This window comes from Suricata suricatta, chromosome 12 (assembly GCF_006229205.1).
Source record: "Suricata suricatta isolate VVHF042 chromosome 12, meerkat_22Aug2017_6uvM2_HiC, whole genome shotgun sequence".
Lineage (NCBI taxonomy): Eukaryota > Metazoa > Chordata > Mammalia > Carnivora > Herpestidae > Suricata > Suricata suricatta.
Window position 1 is genome coordinate 24,011,521 of NC_043711.1, and position 24,144 is coordinate 24,035,664.

Consider the following 24,144-nt stretch of genomic DNA (forward strand, 5'->3'; position numbering starts at 1 on the left):
CTCCTGAAATATTTTTAGGTACTTGTTTTGACACTCAGGTTTTTTTTGGTGATATTCTCCTATTTCTTGTCTATCCTGATTTCTTTTTTAGTTCTGTAAAATAAATCCCTGATAAACAGCAAAGAGATCAACTTTATTCAGCAATCAATAATGCAATAATGCTTTCTACTTCCCATGACTGACTTCAAGAAAACCATTTCTAACCTTTTCCACTCAACTATAAATGCATTATAGGAAATAAGGCCAAAGTTAAGATCTTACTGTTTTAAATACTATTATGAAGCCAAGATAGGCTAAATCATTGAGCTTTCTTGTAAACTCCTACAAACACCTGCTTTCTTATATAGTTGTGATGTACAATCCTAAGAAGGATAAATTATTAATTAGATTAAACTGAGCACTGAAAAAGACAAATGTTGATGACTATAACACCAAAGAAATTAATTGCATGATACTTTTCACTTCAAAGTACTTCATGAATAAAATTCAAAGTTTGGAGGTACGTTCCATTTAATGTTCACACACAAAATCAAATCAAAGATGCTGTTATGAACCTGTAAGAATACGTTCTCTAATTGCATATGGATTCATAAATAAAATATACACTCATCCACTCATTCTTTAAAAGGTTTATGGACCCTTGAGCTGTAAGCTCAGGGGAGAAAAAGGTAGAGAAAGTCTTGATTTCTGTCTACCTCAAGTGTCTCAGACTATCATGGTCTGGAATGGTCTATTTTAAGACGAAAGCACTTCCTGCTATCTGCTCTAAATTAGGTTAAGTTTATTTCCACAGATCTCAGCCTCAGCCCATCACCTGAGCCCTGCTGACAGACCGTGTGAGCTGAGATCATCAGTATCTCCTAAGATTTAGCCCAAATTAAAATATCCTTTTTTTCCTCTTGGCATCCCTAACTTTTAAAAAATTTTGTCTCATAGGACTACGGTTAATTCTGAAATCCTTCTAGAAGAAGACAGAATGTAGAACAAACCTCAAGCAAGCAGCAGCTGCCCAGGGGCCAGATGCTGCCTGCAGATGTGTTATATATGGCTAGCATAGTGTTCTTTAGAATTTTGGTCTAGTTGACAACATAAATATAGATATTTCACATTAAAATGCAGATTTCAGCTTCTCCTAAAAAATCTAAAAATCTGACAATGTCAAACCCATTTCCCTACATGACAATTGGCTAGAGCCAACCAGCAGCCACCCCTTCAAGAGAGAGTATGCCCCATCTAGTATGCCACAGTCTTTTCCTCTCCCTATTACTTTATATTCAGTCTGATTTCCTTTTTTCATGCTTGCCCCTATAGGCATTTAAATTTTACTGCTTCTATTCATATATTTTTAAAAAGAATTCATTCTCCTTCACCATCCAGTTAAAGCCTGTTTTCAAATCATATCAATTCTGCCTCCAAAATCAATCTTGATCTGCTCCCTGTTTCCACTTCTACCATCACCACCCTATTGCTCTGACATGACTTGCTTCAGCTCTCGCCTACCATCCAAAAGCATCTCACCTTTCCTAATCCTTCCCCTTCTGTCTTACAAATTATATTCTAAAGTATACTTCTGATCATAAAATATCTTCCCTGACCCATTTAAAATCCTTTCCAAAATCCTTTCCATGGCCTGAGGCTGTACACAACTTGGCCACTGCCAACAGTTCCAGCCTCCTCTCTTGCCATTCTCTTCAATGACTCTGCCTGAGTCTTCTTTCTGATGCTCTGTAGTATCAAGTCCCTTCCTGACTCAGAACTTCAACTGTGCTATTCTCTCTGCAGGGCTCATTCCAAGTCATCACTTAGATCAGAACATCCAATAGCATACCCTCTACATGGTCTATCCCATCAAAATCAGGTCTCTTGACTATGTTCTCTTAAAGCCTGATGTTCTTTTTTCATGGTATGAAAGACCCAATCAAGATTGTACCACTTCAGACCCTTGGTTTGAAAAATAGGAAGCTATAAGGGAGAGCAATCACTACGCACAAAGAATTTTGAAGCCTTCAGGGAGGAAAGTCACTGACACTGCAGTCACAAAACCCAGGATTCAGAGTAAGTGAGCTCTGTGGGAGTAGATGAACATGGCTACAAACAACACCATAGCTGCCAAAAACAAAATAATTCCTTTAAGATAAGAGAGTATCCAGGCTGGTGATTGGGACTCAAAACAAGCAACCCAGAACCATGGAGAAACGTGTATGGACAAAGCATGTGGGTGAGGTGGGAAACTCCTAGAGACCACTCCATGCTGTTTGGAACCTGGGCCGGGGCACAAATGCTGTGTACAAGGATATGACTCATAATGAGGCCCATGTGTCCCAGGAAGGGTTCCCCACATTCAAACACTGAGACATGGATTTGGGTACAGGTAGTTCACTTAGAAGGTAATCCCAGGAAGCACTCAGGAGGAAGTTTAGCACTAAGACATGGAAGTAAGGGAAGTCAACATAGGGTACATTGGCAAGGAGAGTTCTTCTAGGAAACTGGGTTGAGTCCTGCTGAAGGAGCTCTGAAACACAGTGAAGAGCCTGCCTCAGAATTATACCTCCATGAGGGGAAGGTAGCCATTCACGATTTGCAGACATCTGCTTCCCTGGTACTTCCAGCCTGCACTACATGGAGGCCACGAGAAAACCCTCATGCTCCAAATACAGTCTATGTGGTTGATGTGGTTGAGACACCAGTGGCATATGCCGAACCATGCGTGACACATCAGTGGCTGAGCTGGCCACTAGAAAACTGGGTTGGCCTTCCCTTACAGGACTAGATAGTGGGGACCACAGCATCTTTCTGTCTGAGGAAGACCAGTCTCAATAGCAACATCTTGTGGCACAAAGATGCAATCATATGGCAGAAGAGTTGGACAGAAGCCGTCTCTGGGTTTGGGTGTGGGATTTATATCCATATTCCCCTCACTTTGGGGCAGTGTAATTCTGGGGTGAGGGGTCAGGGAAGGAGACAGGGAGAATGGAGAGAGGTGGGGGAGCCCTGAAGGAAAGACCTAGAACTTCCAGCTAAGCTGGCAGGTGGGTTCTAGCATTTTTGGTTTAATTTGGACAAATGAAACTTGGAGCAAGGTTTCTGAACAATCCACATATGACCCAAAAGCTTTCTTCACTTTATAATTCCATATTAATTTGTGTCATTATTTATTGGGGCCTTTCTGGCCTCCTAATTTAAACTCTTACACTCTACCCCAGGGTTTAACCTTTGTGCTAACATTTCTGGGGTCCAAAGCAAGACAACAAATAGAGGCTAAAGTACCATATATCCATACATTTTACAGTTATGAATCAAGCTAGCAAACTGGTAAATAAAATGCATTCTATTTTCCTATCTTGGCAAATATAAAAATGTGAAAGGCATCTGGGTGGCTCAGTCAGTTAAGTGTCCAACTTTGGTTCAGGTCATGATCTCACTGTGAGTTTGAGACCTACATCAGATTCTGCACTAACAGCTCCAAGCCTGCTTCAGATTCTCTGTCTCCCTCTCTCTCTCAGTCCCTCCCCCACATGTGTGCACGTACTTTCTCTCATTCTCTCTCTTCCTCAAAAAAAAAATTTTTTTTTAAACATGAAAGGTAAAGTTGAATGTTAAACTAAGAATCCCTGGATTCTTTAAAGTTCTGGCCATAACATGGTACCAAGAGGCAGCCCTGTCCCCAGTCAACATCCCTCTTTCCCCATCCCTAGCTCAGTCACAGCCCAGGAGGGACTCACACACTTGAACTCTGCAGCCTGCACATTAGGCTAGCTCTGTCTAGATCAGGGGACAGCAAACTTTTTCTATAAAAAAAACAGTTAGTAAATATTTTAGATTTTGTGGGCTATTTGGTCTTTGTCACAACTACTCAACTCTGCATTTCAGCACAAAAGCAGCCATAGACAATCTGTAACCAGATGAGTGTGGCTGTGTTCGAATAAAACTTTAATTATAGAAACAAGCATTAGCTGGATGCAGCCCACAGGCATAGTCTGCTGACACCTGGTCCATACCTTTACAAATAGGTTCCCCTGGGCAACTTCAGGCCTAAGAGTGTACACACTGGTGGCATAATTTTTCCTCAGAACAACAGACCAGGCAAAAAAGCCCAAACAGACCCTGAAAGACCACCCAGGGTCATTTAGGAAGGGAGGTCCTAGGCCTGTGGGTACCCAAAGTGGACCCTGGCATGCCAGCAGAGGTTCCAGTTGGGCACCTCCACTTGGCCCTGCGAACTCCTTTCCCAACAGGGAAGACGAAGTCAGACAAGGGCCAGAGTGGGCCTTCTAGCTCTTCCTGACCAGACCTAAAGGTACACAGAAGATATGCAAAACAGTTCTGAATATTTGAAAGAATATATTTAATATTATAACATTTTCATCAAATCATTGAAATCATTTCCATCACAGTTAATGCAACAATTTTGTAATTGTAGCCAGGAAAGTGGAACATAATGTTTTAAAAAGGAAAAAAAGGGGGGCACCTGGGTGGCTCAGTTGGTTGAGCATCTGACTTCAGCTTAGGTCAGGATCTCATGGTTTTTGAGTTTGAGCCCCACATTCAATGCAGAGCCCGTTTCAGATCCTCTGTTTCCCTCTTTCTCTGCCCCTCCCCAGTTTGCTCTCTCTCTTTCTCCCTCTGTCAAAAATAAATAAACAATAAAAAAATAATAAAAAAATATTTTAAAAAAGCATAGAAAGAATCTGGTTGGAGACACATCTTTAATTTCTTGGTGTGTAGTCTGAAGCAAATTACTTCCCTTCTCTGATCCTCACTTTTCTCAGCTGTAAATGACTTTCCGTAGTGATTTGGGAAAGCTTAAATAAGATAATAAAAAAAAAAGTAATTAGCACAATGCCCAGCACTTACCTAATGGTCAAAGACAGCTCACTGTGATAAGCTCCAAGCTACCAGAATAAGACACACTGGTTGTGAAATTACAAGTTGTCTTAGAGTTCTCCTAGTCCACGGAACTTCCCTTGTCAGACACTCCAGAGTCAAACTCAACCTGTTCTTCAAAACTGCTCAAGATAGCAACCATTTTTTATTATTTTTTTATTTTTTATTCTTTTATGTTTTTTATTTATTTTTGAGAGACAGAGAGAGACAGCATGAGCAGGGAGGATCAAGAGAGAGGGAGATACAGAATCTGAAGCAGGCTCCAGATTCTGAGCTAGCTGTCAGCACAGAACCCGACGTGGGGCTTGAATCCAGGAACCGTGAGATCATGACCTGAGACAAAGCCGGTCGCTTAACTGACTGAGCCACCCAGGTGCCCCCCATTTTTTAAAACTGGAAAGAAAAAATGGCCATTTTCCCATTATCCTTAGGCTACAATATTACACATCTGTAAGTATTGAAAGTCCCAATAATAAACCATTTCATTTTTAAATTCCACAGTGACATGAATTGGGGGAAAAAAGTCAAGCTTCATGTAGCAGAGATTTTTAAAAATGCTTTCCCATCATTCTCTAAGAAGCATTCTGCAATTCAAACACATTCATCCACACATCACTACTCTCTCCTTTAGTTTCCTCAAACTTGCTTTATAATGACTGTTTTCTGTGTGCAGATTTAGCATGATTGCATGTTCAGCTGCATTGGCCCTATTTTATGGTAAGGTACTTAAGTGAAGAGGCTGACTATATTCTGTACTACAAGATAAGAACTCTGTATATCCACGTATTAGTTAACCGCACTTTCTGTTAACCATTTCTGCGGCTTTAGTATCAAACTCTATCAATTTATTCTAAAGATTAAATTTAAAACCTGAAACACCTAAAAACTTTTGTTAAAGGAACAGACCACTATCTAGTACATGGGTAGATACACAAGTTAAAAATACAGCAAACCCTAAAACAATAAATAGTAAAAATAGAAAATCTGAGATGCTAAGTCAAAAATAAAAGATAATTATGATTAATATAAGAAACTGACTATACCAATAATATTCATTGCCTCATAAAGTTTCATAAATGTAACAAATTAAGCTGGCTGCACTGAAGAGATAAATAATGTTTTTAGATTCATTTTTAAAACATCTCTGCACTTTCTTTAATCTGCAAATGTAAAACGTCAATTGGCAAAGCTTTAGCTATAATGTACTTACAAAAAAGAATATTTGGGAATTACTGGGTCTTGTACTAAAAATTCCTCAATCTGTCAACTAACAGATGTTTCAGAGAAAGTGGTAGAAAGGTAGAAGAATAATAACTCTACCCCTATGCCCTTAAAAATTCAATCACACAAAATTTTCCTACATTAAAATCAACATGAAGAATTATGTCTAAATAGACTTTTGCTAAAAAAAGAATATACACATAATCATGTACACAAGGAAAAATTTTAGCAAAATTTTAAGGTATTCCAAAAAAGAAGAAAGGGAAAAAAGGACCACCATCAACAGCAAGAAATGGGTAGCTGCTTAAATGTGCACATTTTAGAGACAAGCATTTATCTATATAGTCTGCAAAGAAGAGAACAAATAAATGCTATATCTTAACGCCAGGGTCTCTCAAAAATATGATTGATGACCGTGGAGGAGTCATATAAGCCTTTAGCAAGGGCCAAATTCAGGGTGCTGAATGGTACTCAGAAACCCCTCTAGGGGTGCCTGGCTGGCTCAGCAGGTGGAACATGTGACTCTTAATCTTGGGGGTTTGAGCTCAAGCCCCACCTTGGGTACAGAAATTACTAAAAATAAAATCTTTTAAAAAAAAAGGAAATTCCTCTAAAAACTGAAATTATAGTTAATGAGAGTCAATAACTGTAGTAAGTCAACAAGAAACTCAGTTAAATCTCTTAGTGCATGGATGAGGGTACGTTTACTTAATATAAAAATATATTAAAGGGAAAACTATAGCACACTGTTCAAACCTCTTCAACAATATTTCTAGAAAGTAAATCTGTAATATGGTTTCTGACCTCCCAGAGACCCAAAGCCCTCCATATCAAAAGAGCCACAGCCCCTTTATTCCAGTTTACATGAGTAATATCTCTAATTATTGTGCAAGGCTGCCAGGTATGATGAACATTGCAAATAGATGAGAACCTTTCTAGGAGTTCAGGGTGTGGTCTCAGATGGAGAGAGTCCTATGAAAGAAAGGCCGAGTACTACTAAAGAGAGAAAGTCGAGTTTTGTAACTTGGGCAAGAACCAAGGAAGGGGCAGATCCATAGCTGTGTATAAGGAATTTACAAATCTCGTGAGAATGTAAGGTTGTTTTTATTTCAATCCTCTGAAAACAAATAATGTAAGGATATCCTTGATCATCACAGCAGTCATGCCCATAGTGTTTGAGCAACAAGCCCTGCCCTCAGGAATCACCTTGGGTCAATGAGAAAGGAAAAAAGATGGACTTCCGAATCTAAATGATGTGTTCTTACCCTGTGAAAGGTAAGGAAGGTCAAGTTCCTCAGCATGAATCAAAGTTTTGCAGAAGCTGACTATTGTAAATATGGTGGGAGAATTGAGTCACCATCCACTACACAGCAGGATAGACCAACTGACTGCCAAAGAATCCACCCAGAATAGACAGCATCATATTTGTTATAAGCAGCAATTTAGCTAATGTGCTTAAATTAATTTAGTTAATTTGAATTAGTAAAAGTGTACTTAATTTGTTTTTTTTAAGTTTATTTATTTATTTTTGCTAATCTCTACACCCAGCCCAGTGGGGCTCACACCCACAGCCTAAGATGGAGAGTTGCATGTTCCTCCAACTGAGCATAGCCAGGCACCCAGGAATATACTTAATTTCTAAACTGATATAGGTTTCATAAAGGTACAAGAGCTAAAAACAAAACAAAACCAAGAAACCCAAAAAATATACAAAAACTCACCTACAGTGAAAAGTATCATTACAATAATGAGTTAAGTCAAGCCTGGGGTTCTACAAATTAATTTTTTTATGTTTATTTATTTATTTTGAGAGAGACAGAGACAGTATGAGCAGGAGAGGAGCAGAGAGAGAGAGAGAGAGAGAGAGAGAGAGAGAGAGAGAGAGAGTCCCTGCACTGTCAGTGCAGAGCCTGACATAGGACTTGAACTCACGAAACAGTGAGATCATGACCTGAGCCAAAACTGAGAGTCAGATGCTTAACCGACTGAGGCACCCAGGAGCCCCAAATTCTTTACTTTAAAAGGTATCTCATCCAACTTTGAGAAACTCTGGTTAAGTCCTGAATCCTACATTTATTATCTGTTTAATCTTAAGCAAGTTCACAAAACTCTCTGAGTCTCAGTAAATAACAATGGCCTCAGAAGTAACAATGGCTACTTCACAAAACTAAGGTCAGTCCTAATGAAATCAGAGAACCTGCAAGTACTCGGCAGTGCCTGAGGCTTAGTAAATGCCCAGTACAACAACCGCATCATGATCAATATTAACTACAGACACGCTGTATTGTTTCTTAAAGGATGATCATCTTATTGTTAATAACTAGTTCTTTGCTCTCTATTCATTTCACCTATGACTACAAAAAGCATTCAAATTCTGAGGCTCTGTTCCCTTATATCTCTATGATCAGTTCTTGAAAGAAAGTAAATTGATTGAATTATTAGAAACAATAATACTACCTATGTGGGTGGTTTTACATGGATCTCAGGAAGAGAACTAGACCCTTAAGCACAATATGATTCTTTCTTATGTATAAAAGAGAAATAACAATATTAATCATGTTGAAATGGCTCTACAAAGATTGGCTGATTTAAAAAGTTGCTAAGCAATTTACACATGAGGGTAAATTTTTCACTAGTGCAGCAAATTGCATCATTTGTTCAAAATATTCACTGTCTCTCTCTAGTCAGTTCATTCCTACATTCTCCTTCCCATAAAAAAAAAAAAAAAGAATCCTTCCTACTCCTCTGACATCAGACTTGGTCATGTGACTTGTTTTGACGAATGCAATGCAAGCTGAAGTAACACATGCCATATCCAAACAGAAGGTGTAGGAGCCATCTTATGAGTAATCCATTTGGTTTTTTTTCTCTTCTTTACAGTGAGATTGGCTCATCCAAGAAAGGGACCATTCCTTCAGCCTGAGAACCAGAATAAAGACAAGGTAGGGCAGCACTATAGACAACCCCTGAGAGATAAATAAACCACTGAGATTTGGAGGTTGCTACCTCAGCATAACCTAGCAATACCTGACAAATACACCCAGATCCCACAAATGCAGTACTAACACAAAATATTTCACATTTAGGTTAAAATACAGAGGAGCATTTTCTCACTGATTCATCTCTCCCATTTCTTTCCTCCTTTTGCCACAATACCAATTTGGCAATGTTACTCTTTCAGGGATAAAATATCTCATGTTAGGTCTCTAAAGAAATACAAATCACTTGTAAGTGATGTCTTTTGAGGCACAGATACACATAACTAACAATTTTAACTGCATCCAAATGTATTCTCTTTATCATTCCTGGGCCCTGATTTCTTTCCTAACAAATATCGGCTCCAAATGCTTGTACATCAAGAGGAAAGCAATCATTGGAGCACCTAAAGGAGGATAAATCCTACTGAGATAATATAGTTATGCAAACAGCTCAAGTGAAGGGCAGGAAACATCATTGGGTGTAGGCGAGAACTCACCACATCAATGGTTACCACGTGTGTGAGTGCCTGCCCTGGAGCATAGTCCCATGAAGAGTCCAATCATGTCTGACCCAAGCAGTCCTCACCACAGGATGTCAAGAGGAAGGAGTCCCATGCTCCTGCTATCTGTGAGTCCATCTTACAATGAATGGCTCTGTGAGTTCCAGATTGCACCAAGTGATGCCACTGTCTTCCCATGAGCCTTGTGCAAGACAGATGATTCAATGCTAACAGATCCTTAAAGGCAATAACCACGTCTCATTCATCTTTGTATACCAGTACTATTACACTTGTAATTAAAGACAGCTTAGTGCAGAGCAGTTAAAAGCATGAGCTTTGAATCAAGAGTTCAAGATTCAAATACCAGCTTCTTCACTTACTTGGGTAACAACCTTATTAGTAGATGCTGTTAAGTATCTTTCTAATGTCCCCCTGACTTGAAAATTTTAGAACAAAGGACTTTACACCAACAATATCAGCATCCCTGATAAAGACTTCTTTTGAACCCTGGAAAACTACTCTGCTCTTATAGGGTTCAAGATACAAGTTCAAGGAAATTAACCACCCTCAAAAACATCAGTGCTCACCAAAACATCATTCATGATATCCAAAAGATAGAAACAAACCAAATGTCCATCAACAGATAAATGGATAAACAAAATGTGGTATGTAAATACCATGGAATATTATTCATCCTTAAAAAGGAATGAAATTATCTTTCATGCTACATCAAGGATGAGCCTTGAAAATATTATGCTAAGTGAATTAAGCCAGATACAAAGAGACAAATATTGTATGATTCCACTTGCATGAGGTCCCCAAGATAGTCAAATTCATAGAGACAGAAAGTAGAATAATGGTTGCCAGGAGACTGGGGCAGGAGGGAATGGGAAGTCAATGTTTAATGTGTATAGAGTTTCCTTTTGGGGTGATGCAAAAATTCTGAAGATGGATGGTGGAATGGTTTCACTATATTGTGAATGTACTTAAAACCACAAAGCTGTACATCTAAAAATGGTTAAAATGGTAAGCGTTGTGTTTCATGCATTTTACCACAATAAAAAATAAAGATAATAAAAATATATTTTTAAAAAGAAAAGAAAAAAACTGACAGAAGCTGGTGGTTACACATCCCTCCTCCCTTACCCCTCATGTGAGATCATCCTAAGGGAGATATTTTACCCCATTTACAGGGGTTCCTTGTGAGATTAAACTCCAATCACCACTGGAGTAGCTTACTGAATAATGTCCTATCTATAGTCTGGCTTCTCCTCTCTGTCTCATACCCTTGTTCATCTACTGGTGATACCTGTATGTCCCAAATAATTACCTTCACAAGAATACTTGTCTCAGGGTTTGCTACTGAAGGAAAGTTTCTTAACTTCTCTAAACACTAATTTCCTCATCATGAGAAATAATACTTAGATCATTAACTTATTGTAAAAATTAAATGAGATAATTCTTGAACATGTTTAGCAAAATGCCTGTCACATAGTTAGTAGTTATGTATTAGCTTCTTTAACTTCTAGTCCAACAGTCACCTGCCTTTTTGATTGAAGATAAACTAAGTCTCTCAGTTTCAGAAAGAGATTAAAAATCAAAGAGCTACCATTTCCATCTTCCACCTGATCAACACCTCCCATGATTTATTATTTGCCATTTAACCACAAGAGATATCAAAAGGAACTAGAATTTTACATCCAATTCAATCCTTTGCTTAGAAGTGGGCTAAGCCCACAAAGGAAGTTAGATAAGATCCCAGATATCAACAGATTTTCCAAGACAGACAGATCATCACTATACCCTCCTGACTTAGAGAATTAGGGAGCTGTTGGGTTAACTATACACAAACATTAATTCCTACCCTTTCTCTTTGCTCCCAAATATACCATCTTAGCATCATTAAGGCTTATGATGAAGACTAAATATGCATTTAGTCTTTTTCTGCTCAACAATGCACCAAATGAAACCACAGCATCACAGAAATCCATTGAAGTGTATCCTTTGCTAAGTACCATTTTATTTGTTTTGGTTTCTCTTTATTTGCTTGCCAAAATAAGCAGAGAATTTTGTTAGCACAGTGACCACCTGTGCCAATTAGCAAACCAGAGGAATAGGTTACTGACTGTGATGGACTCTCGTAAAAAAGACTGATAAGAAATTCAGGGCACCTTGGTGGCTCAGTTAAGCATCTGACTCTTGATTTCAGCTCAGGTCATGATCTCAGGATCGTGAAATCAAGCCCCAACTGGTTGGGCTCTGCATTGGGCGTGGAGCCCGCATAAGATTCTCTCTCTCCTCCTTCTGCCCCTCTCCTGCTCTCCCTCTCTCTCTTAAATAAATAAATAAGTAAGTAAGTAAGTCAGTAAATAAATAAATAAATAAATAAATAAATAAATGTTTAAAAAAGACTGATGAGAAATTCAATTTCTATCCCCTGCTTTTGTAGGAAAATGGCTTTCTGAATGTTTTTTTAAGCCAAACAAAAGTTGACTAGACTTATATGTTAAAAAGGGAAACTTGTTACCAAAACAATCCCAAATTATATCTTGTCCTTTACCATAATCCCCCAAAGCTTTTTTCTAATACCTCATATGTCCATAGCCTTTAATTTTGTTCTCATCCCTCACAACTATATACAGGTGGCCAACTTAAGTCCAAAGCATCTGATTGAAGGTAAACACCATCCATAATGGACATGTTCAATGGTTTCCATCTTTGCCTCAATTACACTAAGTTTATGAGGCTCATGCTTCTCCCTACATCAATGCCTATATTTTTCCATTTCCACTTACTTTTTGTAAAATAATGACAAGATTCCAGAAATATTCACATGTTCACACAAACTCTGCTATACAAATATGGTAAGTGCTGCTGAAATAAAACTACTTCTTAAGAGTTAAGATCAGGGGCACCTAGGTGGCTCAGTCAGTTAAACATCTGGCTTTGGCTCAGGTCATGATCTCACAGTTTGTGAGTTCAAGCCCCCCCACCAGGGTCTGTGCTGACAGCTTGGAGCCTGAAGCCTGCTTCAGATTCTGTATGTCTTTCTCTCTGCCCATCCCCTGCTCACACTCTGTCTTTCTCTCAAAAATAAATAAACATTAAAAAAAATTTTTTTAAAGAGTTAAGATCATGATTACAATAGCTCAAAACATTGATTCATAAGTTGAAGCACGGAAGTCAAGATTAACATATGAAAGGGACTTTAGCAATGTTACTGTCTAATGTACAAAGTGGTATAAGTAATACAAAAATAAAGTCATAGACAACCAGTATGCATAGGGCATTGAATGCGGCTCCAGCACATAACTCTCAATCTTTTACAATTTAGGGAGTAAACCATTTCCATTTGTGAAATTTCTCACACCACTTTCAGATGCTGTATACTATGAATTTCCTTCTAGTATAACTAAGTCAGCTTAATGCCATCCACTAACTGTAAACATTTTCAAAGATATTAAAACAAGAGCCATACTCTCCGTGTTCTGCTCAAAACTCACTGAAAAGAACTTGGTCCCTGATGACATTTGGAGAGATTCTCAAACCAGCAAGCAGTGTGGAGTTGCATTATAGAACAGGAACATCCTCACTGGGAAAGTGGTCTTTTAAAGGTATTAAAACTGCAAAAATTGTGTTTGGTCAATGGAATGATAATGAGCAGTGCTAGGATTCCCAAGGTCATATTCATAATCCTTCTATTGCTTTCCAGGTCATTCTGCCACTAGCTCATGTCAATTGCAAACCCTATACTCCCACAAACACCAAAAGCAGGTAGTTATTGCCATGAAAGTGGAATAAAAGAAGAATAAAGAGAATTCAGCATCTCTGGTCATGTCAGAGATGAAACCCCTTGACAGTTAAACTTAATCCTCATCTCCTTAGTGGATCACAGGGTCTTCATGCCTTCACTCTGTCTGGCCTCTTTCATCATCCCCCATACCTAGCTAAGATAATCTCCAGCTCCACAGGTCTACTTTCACTGCCCCAAATCCCAAATCTCCCATTCTCTTGCTCATCTTTGGACCTAGACTGTTCCTTCTGTTACTTGTACCATCAAAACCAAGCGCACCCCAGCTAACTCCATTTCATGTTCCATCTCACCCTAGCTGTCAACGTCTTCAAGAAGCCCTCTTCAGCCTTCATCCATGAATCTTCTAAGCTCTCCATAACACCCTGGGTGCTCCCCTGCAATAGTTCCCATTACTATTACAAATAGCCTGCTTATTTGTCTAGTGCCCCACTAAAGGCTACAATCCCCAAACCCCTAAATATCACTTGCTCTGTTTACAGTTGCACTCCTTGTGCCCAGCAGAGGGCTGGCAAGAAGAAAGCACACATGCATTTGGTGAATATATAAGCACTTAACTCTCTCTTAATAAAGTCCATCATGAAAGCACAGTAGCTATTCTTGTTTTCCAAGATAAAATAGCTAATAAAGTGACAGTAACTGGGGCACTAGGGTGGCTCAGTTAGTTGAGTGTCCAACTTTGGCTCAGATCATGATCTCATGGTTTGTAGGTTCAAACACCACATCAGGCTCTTTGCTGTTAGAACAGAGCCCACTTTGGGTTCTCTGTCCCTCTCTCTCTCTGCCCCTCCCCTGTTCTCTCTCTCTCTCTCAAAAATAAATAAACATTTTAAAAATGACACTTAATTCTTTGTATGAAAAATCTATTGTAAAAAATATATATCATTTTAGACCTGGAAAGAGACCAGATGATTTTGACACATACTAAGAGATCCCCAAATAAGGACAAAACTAGTGGCAAAGCCAAAAATGGAACTCAGGTCGTTTGACCCACAGGTCAGTAGTCACATCTATATATCCAAAAGAACCTGCTCTGAAGTTATTCTAAGCAAGTATTCATGTTACTGAATTCAAGGTGGGCTGTCAAAATATTTGAAGCCTGTGTATGAAAAGATAGTCTTTTCTTGGACTTAACAAAAAAGGTAAAGAATTCCCCTTGTGTACCCCTGCTAACTGTTCTGTGCTTACAAGCCTGATGAACAGCAGCCACTGAGACTCAGTTGCCTTTGTATCCACCTAGCATCAAACAAGATCTATTTTCAAGGAGCTCCTAAGAATGCCAAGTTATCATCCCATTCACAACCAAACCTCCTGCTTCCCCCCATGGGGAGGTTCCAGGAATAAGATGGTTAAAGGGCAAAAATGCAAAACAAAGAGGGTAGGAGGGAACTTTACCCAAAAGGAAAACACAAACACACACACACACACACACACACACACACACACACACACACACACAGAGGAAAGAAAGGAGATACATCAAAAGCCCTCTCCTGAAAGCCAAATGTGAAAGAGTCAACAACATTGTTCCCAGGATCCTGCCCTTTCACAATCTTGCTTCTCCAGGTGAGGACAGTTAATTTGGAGCTGGCTAGAAGGAAAGCAGCAAGGCTAAACTACCTCAACCAGGTATGAGAAAGCCATCTTGGTAGGAGTCTGGCAGCCACCAGTGTCACCAAGAAAATAACCAGGGATCATGGTACCAGTCTAACCACATCTCTTGCAGATCAGCTTAAACCTCCACCTTCAGACCAGAGTTTACCAACAGAGTAACTCCAATACCCCATATCCATTTCAGTCACCTCTGACCCACAGAGGATGAACTCCCCCCCCTGACCACACCCACCTTGTTTTTGAGAAACTCCTACAGGTAACTACAATGCATAACTAGATTTAGTTTTCTTACATAAAACTCTGCTCTTTCTTATTATAATTAGTCACAGTGCTTTAATGGAAAGCCTCTCACAGTCTATATAAGGATCTGAGAGTATTCCTACCGAAGAGTCACATTGCTCAATTTCCATTCAAGCTCTCGTCTTCTGAGCCAACTAAGAAGTTGCTTTGAATTAATAGTTTGCTCTTAATACATTTACGGGGAATGCACTTTGCTGCCTGCAATTCATTCATACTCTGAAATCATGTAATGACAACTACCTTTAGGGGTGGAAAGCCGTAAAGCAGGAAAGGAAAAAAAATGAAACAGGAACACTATCAGAACCCGTATGCACACACATGCACACATGCTAACGAATTGCACACATACAAGAGAATCAAGTGAGCAAAATGTCGAACCTAAAGAATAAACCATGGCATAGTAAAGCTGCTTGTATAAGGCATCTATGATCACTGTCATTGGCCTTTTATCTACAGGTGTATCCCAGAAATGCCCTCCGAACCCACCCATACTTTTCATCTGCTGGGGCCACAATCTCACTATTGACTTCCAGGAAAAAGGAATCACTTAGTTTCTTCCTGAAAGTGCTGGCTGTCTTTCTTTCATTTCTATTCTCTCTCTTTTTAATTTTGTTGAGTGCCCACTAGGTGCCAGCAACTAGAGATTTCCTGGAACTTCAGAGCAATAAATCTGAAAGAAGGAAGTGGAAAAGGAATGCCCAAAAGTTAAAAGCACAACTTGAAGCACAACGCTGGGAAACAAAGCCAGCCAAGGGCCAAGGATATCTGACAATGGCAGAAGTTGAACTGGCCCAAGAGAGGAGTGACCAATTATATGAGTAATTAAGTCAGTGAGGCTGTAGCATTGAGCTTCCCCAGCTGAGGCACAGTGAGTAGCAAACCAGGCAGAGGACTCAGCCCTAGCTGTGAAAGAAAGTCTGGCTCTTCCTGGTGCCTGTGCATTGACACTGGGGCTCAGTTGTTGTTTCTGTTGTAATCATGGGGCCACACACTACCCCTACAGTGGCAAGGGATAATTTAGGAACCGTGAGGGTCAGGCAGATGCAGGTTCAATTTCTAGATCTGCCACATCATTAACTTTGAGCAAATTCTTCTGTTCATTTATTCAATCAACACATATTTATTTGAGCATCTAATATGTGTTAAAAACTCTTCTAGGTACTGGGGATACAGCAAAAGGCAAAAGCTCTTGCCTTCACAGGGCTTAGCAAATTCTTTGAGCCTCAGTTTCCTCATCTACAAAATGGGAATAATATACCTACCATTATAAGTAGTTTGAAGTGAGAAATATAAAGCACCTAGCACAGAATGGTATCCTTCACAGAGCAGAGCTAACTTAGCTACAACTTCCAACTAGAGTATAAACTCCAAATGAAGAGTTATCTCTGGTTCACCCTTATACCTCCCAATACCTATCACATAGTAGATGCTCAATGAGTATTTCACAAATCAATGAATGAGTATTCAATCAATAGTAGCCATTATTATGGTAATCAATAATCATTATTCTTCCCCAAGCCACTGAAGTTCTATTACCTAAAAAAGCAACAGGGCATGGGGCACCTGGGTGGCTCTATCAGCTGAGTTTCCAACCCTTGATTTCAGTTCAGGTAATGATCGCAGGGTCCTGGAATCAAGCCCCATATCAGGCTCTGTGTTGAGCATGGAGCCTGCTTAAGATTCTATTTCTTTCTCCCTCTGCCCCGCTCCCTTTCTCACCCTCTAGCTTTCTCTCTCTCTAAAAAGAAAAAAAAAAGTAGCAAGGCATTAAATTAAAGCCTTTTTTTAAGACACAGAAGGTACACTACACAATATATCTTCAGACTTTTTTTTTACATACAAGTGAATGTTACTAAACATAAGTATTCTAATTCAAGAAACCTGTTAGTATGGAGACCAGCGTAGGCGGCTGAGATAGATGCCTGCCCACTGCTTTCCTAACCCTGAAGTAAGGACAAATTGGCCAGGTTTCAGGTTGATCCAGAAGACACTTAAAAAGTAAAGTTAAATAATGAGCTGCCTGGCTGGCTGAGTCAGTGGAGCATGTGACTCTTGATCTTGGGGTCCAGGTTCAAGCCCCATGTCATGTGTAGAGATTACTTTAAAATAAAATCTTGAGGGATGCCTGGATGGCTCAGTCAATTAAGTGTCTGGCTTCCGGCTTCGGCTCAGGTCAGGATCTCATAGTTTGTGGGTTCAAGACCCGAGTCAGGCTCTCTGCTGACAGCTAGCTCAGAGCCTGGAGCCTGTCTTCAGATTCTGTATCTCCCTCTCTCTCTCTGGCCCTCCCCTGCTTGTACTATCTCTCTCTGTCTCTCAAAAATAAATAAAAAAAAAACAGAAAAAAATAAAATAAAATCTTGGAAAAAAGAAAATGAAGTTTGGCACATGTACTAAAAGATCATCTACCAGAAAAGTTAAGCATTTAAAAGACAATCACAAAATTTAATGGCTTAAAATAATGAAGGTTTATTTCTTAGTCTCATTATATGTCCAATGTCAGTTGCTCATTTAGTGACTAAGGGACTCAGGCAGATGAAGGCTCCATCTCAACACTGGCTTCCATGACCATCACAGCAGAAGCAAACACTTTACGGTCTTACACTGGAAATTAAATATTCTAGCATAGAAGTGATGATAGTCACTTCCAACGTACACCTGGATGGAGAGAAAAGTAGCTAGGGTGAACATAAACGATCTCTACCAAAGGTGATGCTAAGACCAACAAGCTGTGGAATAACAAAGGGATTTGTTAAAGAGGAAATTCCAGTAAAACAACTGGACAGCTCTAAGGTTCTCAAATCCTAGACCTCAGAGGGTGTATTTTAGAGCATTGGCCTCAACATGAAAACATCTCAAACAACACAATCCTGGGATAGATGCCAGCAACTCTGCTTTTTTTCTATAACTATACTGAGAGTCCAGATAAGCTTTTATTTAGGAAACACATGAAAAAAGTTTCTACAGCTGAAAAACACTAGAAAAACCACTAATGTAAACCAATCCTTTGTTTTACAGATTAAAGAAGTGGGGGGGGGGGCAAATAGAAGCCCAGGAAGTTACAGTGACCCCACCACACCCCCAGGAAAGCTCCAGAATGTTTACCAGATGTAGAAACAAGTTCATTGACAGATTTGTTGTATGGCTGCACCATCCTCTGGCCTTACCCTTCATCTCTGCTCTCTTTAACTGGCACAACAGAGCCAGACCCAGACCAAAATCATGTCACATGATAAATGGTATGGACGGTAAGTAGTCCCCACCCTGCTGCACTAAATAATGATTCACATCCCATTAGCAATTCTCTACATTACTCATTGCCTACTTCCTGGCAAATGTGAAGCCATTAGTAGAAGTTAATACTAACCTTCAGGACACTTTTGTTTTGTTCTCAAAAGACTACAGGTTAACAGCCAGTTAGGATGTGTGTTCGTTCACTCATTTCCATTCTCTTCTCATATTCCCAGCTTCGCTTTGTGCCCAGATTTTCCTCTATCTTCATTCACACTAAAGCACATGCCACATACTTAAGCCTCAATGGTCTTCTAACCCCCAGTCTTTCTTTTTCAAATCATCTTATAACTTTTTAGCCCGTGAAATAAAACTCAAAGTTTTCAACCTGGAATGCAGTTATCTCAATTTTATACCAAACTACTTTTCCAACATTATCTCTGCTGTAGTACTGATCCTGCCATGCCAAAGGCAAGATGATGGGCCTGGAAGTCAAAATGACATAGTAATAAATCCTAGATCTTGTCCAAGTTCCTTAATCTGAGTGTCAATGTGCTCACCTGTAAAACAGGTATGATAGCATCTACTTTGAAAAGCTCTTGAGAGAGTATAACAGTGAGGATTATGTTTGACGATAAGCCACAAACAGTGGCTTGCAAGTAAGGAGATAATTTGTTTTATGCAATAAGAAGTATGGGAGGAGTCAGTCTAGGCTGGTACAATGGCTCAATGACATCATTGAGATCAAGATCCTTCCAGGTTCCATTTTTATGGGACTGTCATTAAAATGGAACCATGGAACCAGTAAAAATGGTTCTGCCATTTTTAATATCTTTATTGCTGTAGTTGGCTGCTGCTCTTTTAGGCACTGCACCTATGTTCCCAGGAGCAAGAAGCAGAAAGGGGCCAAAGCTGTGGTGGTATACTAGCTTTGTGTGTCCTCCTCACTAAGTTTTAGGAAAGCCCTCATCCAACAACATCTACTTACATCATTATAAGACCTGAGTCTCATAGTCACTCTAGGCTGTAAGACAATCTTGGAAAATGGGATGGGCATATTTCCATCTCAAAATTGAGATTCCTTTAGTTAGAAAGGAGAGAATGAATATTGGATAGGCAATGTCCATCCCAATGTTAAATAATATATTTTAGGTAAAGTGCTAAGCAGAGTCGTTAAAAGCTCAATAAAATCTGAGCTGTAATTACTGCTACGATAAGTAATTACTGTTATTATTATTATTCACCAATCTTACCCTCTTACCAAATGGAATAGCTCATTATATCTAGATGTTCTCCTTACATTTCTACTATATATGTATCTATATGCTCTATATGTATCTCCAACACTATCTCTGCTTCAAGGTCCAGGAAAATGCCATTTCATCCAAGAAGTCTTTCCTGAAACCTACCCCTAATAATAAGTTCTATGTTGGCAGAACACACATCAGACAATAACTCCTATGTTCATTACTCCACTGAACATAGTCTCTTGGAACATGGTAGGCTCTAATCAACAGTGCCTTGACAATTTAAGTAATTCACATACATATTCATACCCACATTCACGTTCAGTCCTCTAGAATCAAACATGATATATTCCTGTAATGTTAAAGTTAAACATTAGGTTTATATGTCATAAAGCTAGTCGTGGGAGAGGATGAAGACTGTATTCCCCAAGAATAAGAAGAAAAAATTATAAAATTCTCTAAAACACCTTACTTTTTATATGCTGTGGGAGTTCAGATTATAGTTCATCAAATATTCCCTCCTCTACTACAGGCAGCATCTACTTTTACCCATGGATGTTGATCTTCACCATGTGACATGTATGTCCAAAAGGGTTGTTAGTGAAGATGACATTTGCTAATGCAGTTTGACCTGGCTATCCAATCTAGTTACTTGCCACAAGAGGGGTAAGCCTTAAGTAGCTTCCATCCCTTCTGCTTGGGCCCCAGAACACATGGGGAACAGACCAGAACCCAAGAGGTAGCCTACAGGAGAGCCACCCCAAGAGCCCAGCCTAGATCAGCCAAATCACAATCAACTTAAAATTTCAGGAATGCGAGAATTAATGCCTGTTGCTGTAAGTCAAGATGTTTTGATACAAAGCAAAAGTTGACTAATATAACTTCTATCAGTTGTATTTTATCATTTCTTACATATTGATTAATTTTGTTCCATTTCTTCACATAAGAACAAACGAACTGAAGAATATCTGTCTTTGGTACATCCAATGATGTTTGTCTTTGGATCAACTGTTTTAGATTTATGAGACCTACATTCCCATTAATATCAGTGTTTTTCCATTTTCCATTTGTTTATTTTTCTAAAATAAGGAAAGTCACAACAAAATATCAAGGAATAATATAAACATTGCTGAAACTGAACTGTTGGCTGGCACGTAGGTCTCCCATGTAACAGCCAAAATGTTAACTTCTTAGCTGATAGAAGGGATTTAAGGGTATCTGTAGTAAAACAAACAAAAATGTAGATTATACAAACTCAACCTCACCAAAGTCAAAGACTATCTGTTGAGGTGAATTTATGGATTCCATTTATTTAAACTCATATTTGAGGAGATCTGTTTTGGTAAACTATGACCACTGAGTTTCACCAATGGGAAGACACTGAGAAGGCTTAAGCCTTGTGGCCTTTCAAACATAATAAAATAAGAGGTGCATACTATTTTAATAGAATAATTTTAAATACAACCGTATTTACTCACTACTGAAAAAGAGTCTCTTTGTAAGTGAAAAAGAAAAAAATTCCAATCCCTTAGCAAATGGGAAAAAAAAGCCAACTGAATAATAAGATCATGTATTCAACCAATACCTACTCAAAACTCTAAATGGAAATTCAAGGTATCAATAAAAATAGAAGAATGTGGATTGCCTTCTTTTTAATAATCATCATTACATGTGGAACCAAATTTCCACTTAGCCAAAGCTGACCTACTAGAAATATATAATACACGAAGTTACTACACTTGCCTATTGGTGGAAGTGATGGCCTTCCTTGTGGCAGGACACATAGGACAGTGCAAGGGCCATTAACATTGCAATGGACTCTTAACAGAACAGGTCCTATGTATGCTGGGAGTGTCCACACTTCAGAACAGACACATATAGATGGCACAACCCAAATTCGAATTCAAGGCCATAGCCAAGGTCACAGGCTCTGGTTCAGAGAAACCTGGACTCAAGTGATCACTCTTACACTAAACTGTGACAAGATACAAACCTCCTTTTAGCTTCCTTATCTATAATTTGGGGGTAATAATAACATCTACCTCATAGGAGCTCTGAAAGTTTTAAAAAAGATAATGTAGGTAAAATACTTCACAAAGTGCTAGCATATGCAGTAGCAATAATAATAGTAATAGTAATAACACTACCTTAACAAACCTGGCTCCTACATGAAAACCACCCTAATCAGTGTACTCTGACTCACCATCTGTTCATGGAACATTGAATGCACAGCTTTATATTCACATCCAGATACAGCTTCTATAAGGTAACAGCTCTCTGATCAACCAGTAATTTTTCTAGTGAATTCAGGAAAAGGGCACTGAAAAAAATAAGGCTTTCACTTATAGAGAATTGAGCCCACAATCCCTCCACCCATGAAAATCTTGCTGGTGAAACCATGATTCCATCACCATCCACACACCACCCTCCCAAACTGTGCAAGGCTTTTATTAAAGCACAGAGGCAGACAAGATGGCTCACCTTGGAAGCAAACTCACCTTAAAAGCAAACTCTTCTACCCTCCAGAAATGATCTGGCTTGACCCACTGCCAACTCCAAACTGACAGCCAAAGTGTAAGTGAAGAAGGCAAGCCCTCACTTCCACAAGTTGAGTTACACTGTCAGAAACTAAAGGAATCCCTTCCATTCGTGGTCATCCTAATAAGGCATGTTTGTCTGCTTCAAAAATATCTTATAAATCCATTAATGGAGCCAAGAGCCAAGTACAATATATTGAGAAACAATGTGACTTTACAAGGACAAGAGTGACCAGAGGAGACAAAGTGCCACACCCTTTTTCCAGATAGCTCAACGGTAGATGGTGTCTCTTATAAAGAAGTCTGCAATTCTAGAGAAATAGGTGGACAATTCTCACCCCCAACACCCACCCTCCAACACCACTGCATTATTTTTTACACAGACCCATTTCATTTTCATTTTTAAGCCAATGGCCTGAGCATCCCCCAACTACCACAACTAGTGAAGGGAGGAAGAGGGAGAGAAGAAACAAACACAAGTCAAGCATACTTGCTTCTAAGCCCATTTTTGAAGAGTTCCCTTCCCGCTTGTCTGCCTCTCTCACAGCTGGAGCCTCATACCTGGTGGAGACCGATGGTTAAGTAAAACCACTGATTTAAAAAGCCAACCAGGAAACTAACCATGACAAGTGGAAGCTGCCCTCCTCTCCCGAGCGTTGATTGGCTCTTGAGGTTTTACCGGTCCCCGTTCTGCCCACATAAGTGGCAGGTGTGACTGTCAATCACAGAGGGACCTGACAATTCACCACTCCGGGAGTAAATTGCCTTTCATCCAGCAAAGGCAGGTAGCCGCCTAAAATCGATCCGCTCCTAACAGAGCAGACCCTCCCTCTCTGGCAAGGAGAACAGAGACCCTTAAGTACAAAATAAATAAGACCGGGCCGATCCGAGAGTTTATGAGCGCCGTTTTATTATCCCGCACCAAAGCAGCCCTTAATCTTCACTGTCCTAAGATGATCTTTCAAAGGCTCGGATGAAATTTTAAAAATATCTAGAAATATAAAATAATGCACAACCTTCTAAGTACCCCTTGTCCTGTATGATTCGGAGATGGGGAGACGAGGAAAAGAATGCCGTTTAGTTTAATTTCACAGCGTATTCGTTTTCATACACCGCCACCCTCTACCCCTCCCCAATAAAGCCAGCTTCATTTGCCCTGACACGGATTTTTTTTTTTAACACTCTCCCCTCGGAGCCCACCAAGGCAGCCAGGCACCGCACCCCCTGGGCTAGGGCTCCACCTTTCTCCACTTTGTTCTGCTTTGGGTTCCCCCAGACCCTTGCCCCAGCGCACACCCCACCCCTAGAGGCAAGGGGGCAAAAGCCAGGCGAAAGAAGGGAGCTGGAGAGAAGAAAGGCGATGGCAGTGAGGGTGGCTGCCGGAGAGGGACTGCGGGAGGTGGCCCGGGCCGCCGGGGCGAGCGAGCAGCGCCCGCGCGCCAGTGCAAGCCTTGCACTTGTTCCAATCCGGGGGTTTCTACATCAAGGCAAATCCGCCCTTAGGCCGCCCCATCGTTTCCCCCGCCCCAGAAAGCCCCCGTGGAGGCGGATGGTTCACCCCTCGGCTCCCCGTGATAACGCATTGCAGCTCCCCACTAGTGAGGGGGACCCGGCACGAGGGATGCCCGGCATGGACGCCCCGAGGGAGCCGGGTGCCCAGCGGCCCCGGCCCGGGCGTCGACGTCTCACCTTTCCGATGCTCGCCCCGGGGCCGTCCCACATGGATTTTTACAACCTCACGTCGCCCTGGCCCCGGGCGGCCGGGAGGAGCTGGAGCCCGCGCCGGAGCCGGAGCCCGAGCGAGCAGGAGCGGGAGGAGGA

The 24,144-nt window shown here is 40.2% G+C and overlaps 1 protein-coding gene across 1 annotated transcript in view; it reads right to left on the reverse strand.

Annotated features, from left to right (window-relative positions):
* Positions 1 to 24,078, reverse strand: part of ERC2 (ELKS/RAB6-interacting/CAST family member 2) — a 916,748-nt gene extending 892,670 nt beyond the window's left edge. Inside the window, exon 1 of the mRNA XM_029918083.1 lies at positions 24,013 to 24,078. The gene's annotated coding sequence lies outside the window, so the exon portion shown is untranslated. The remainder of the gene's footprint in view (positions 1 to 24,012) is intronic.
* Positions 24,079 to 24,144: the final 66 nt, after the last annotated feature.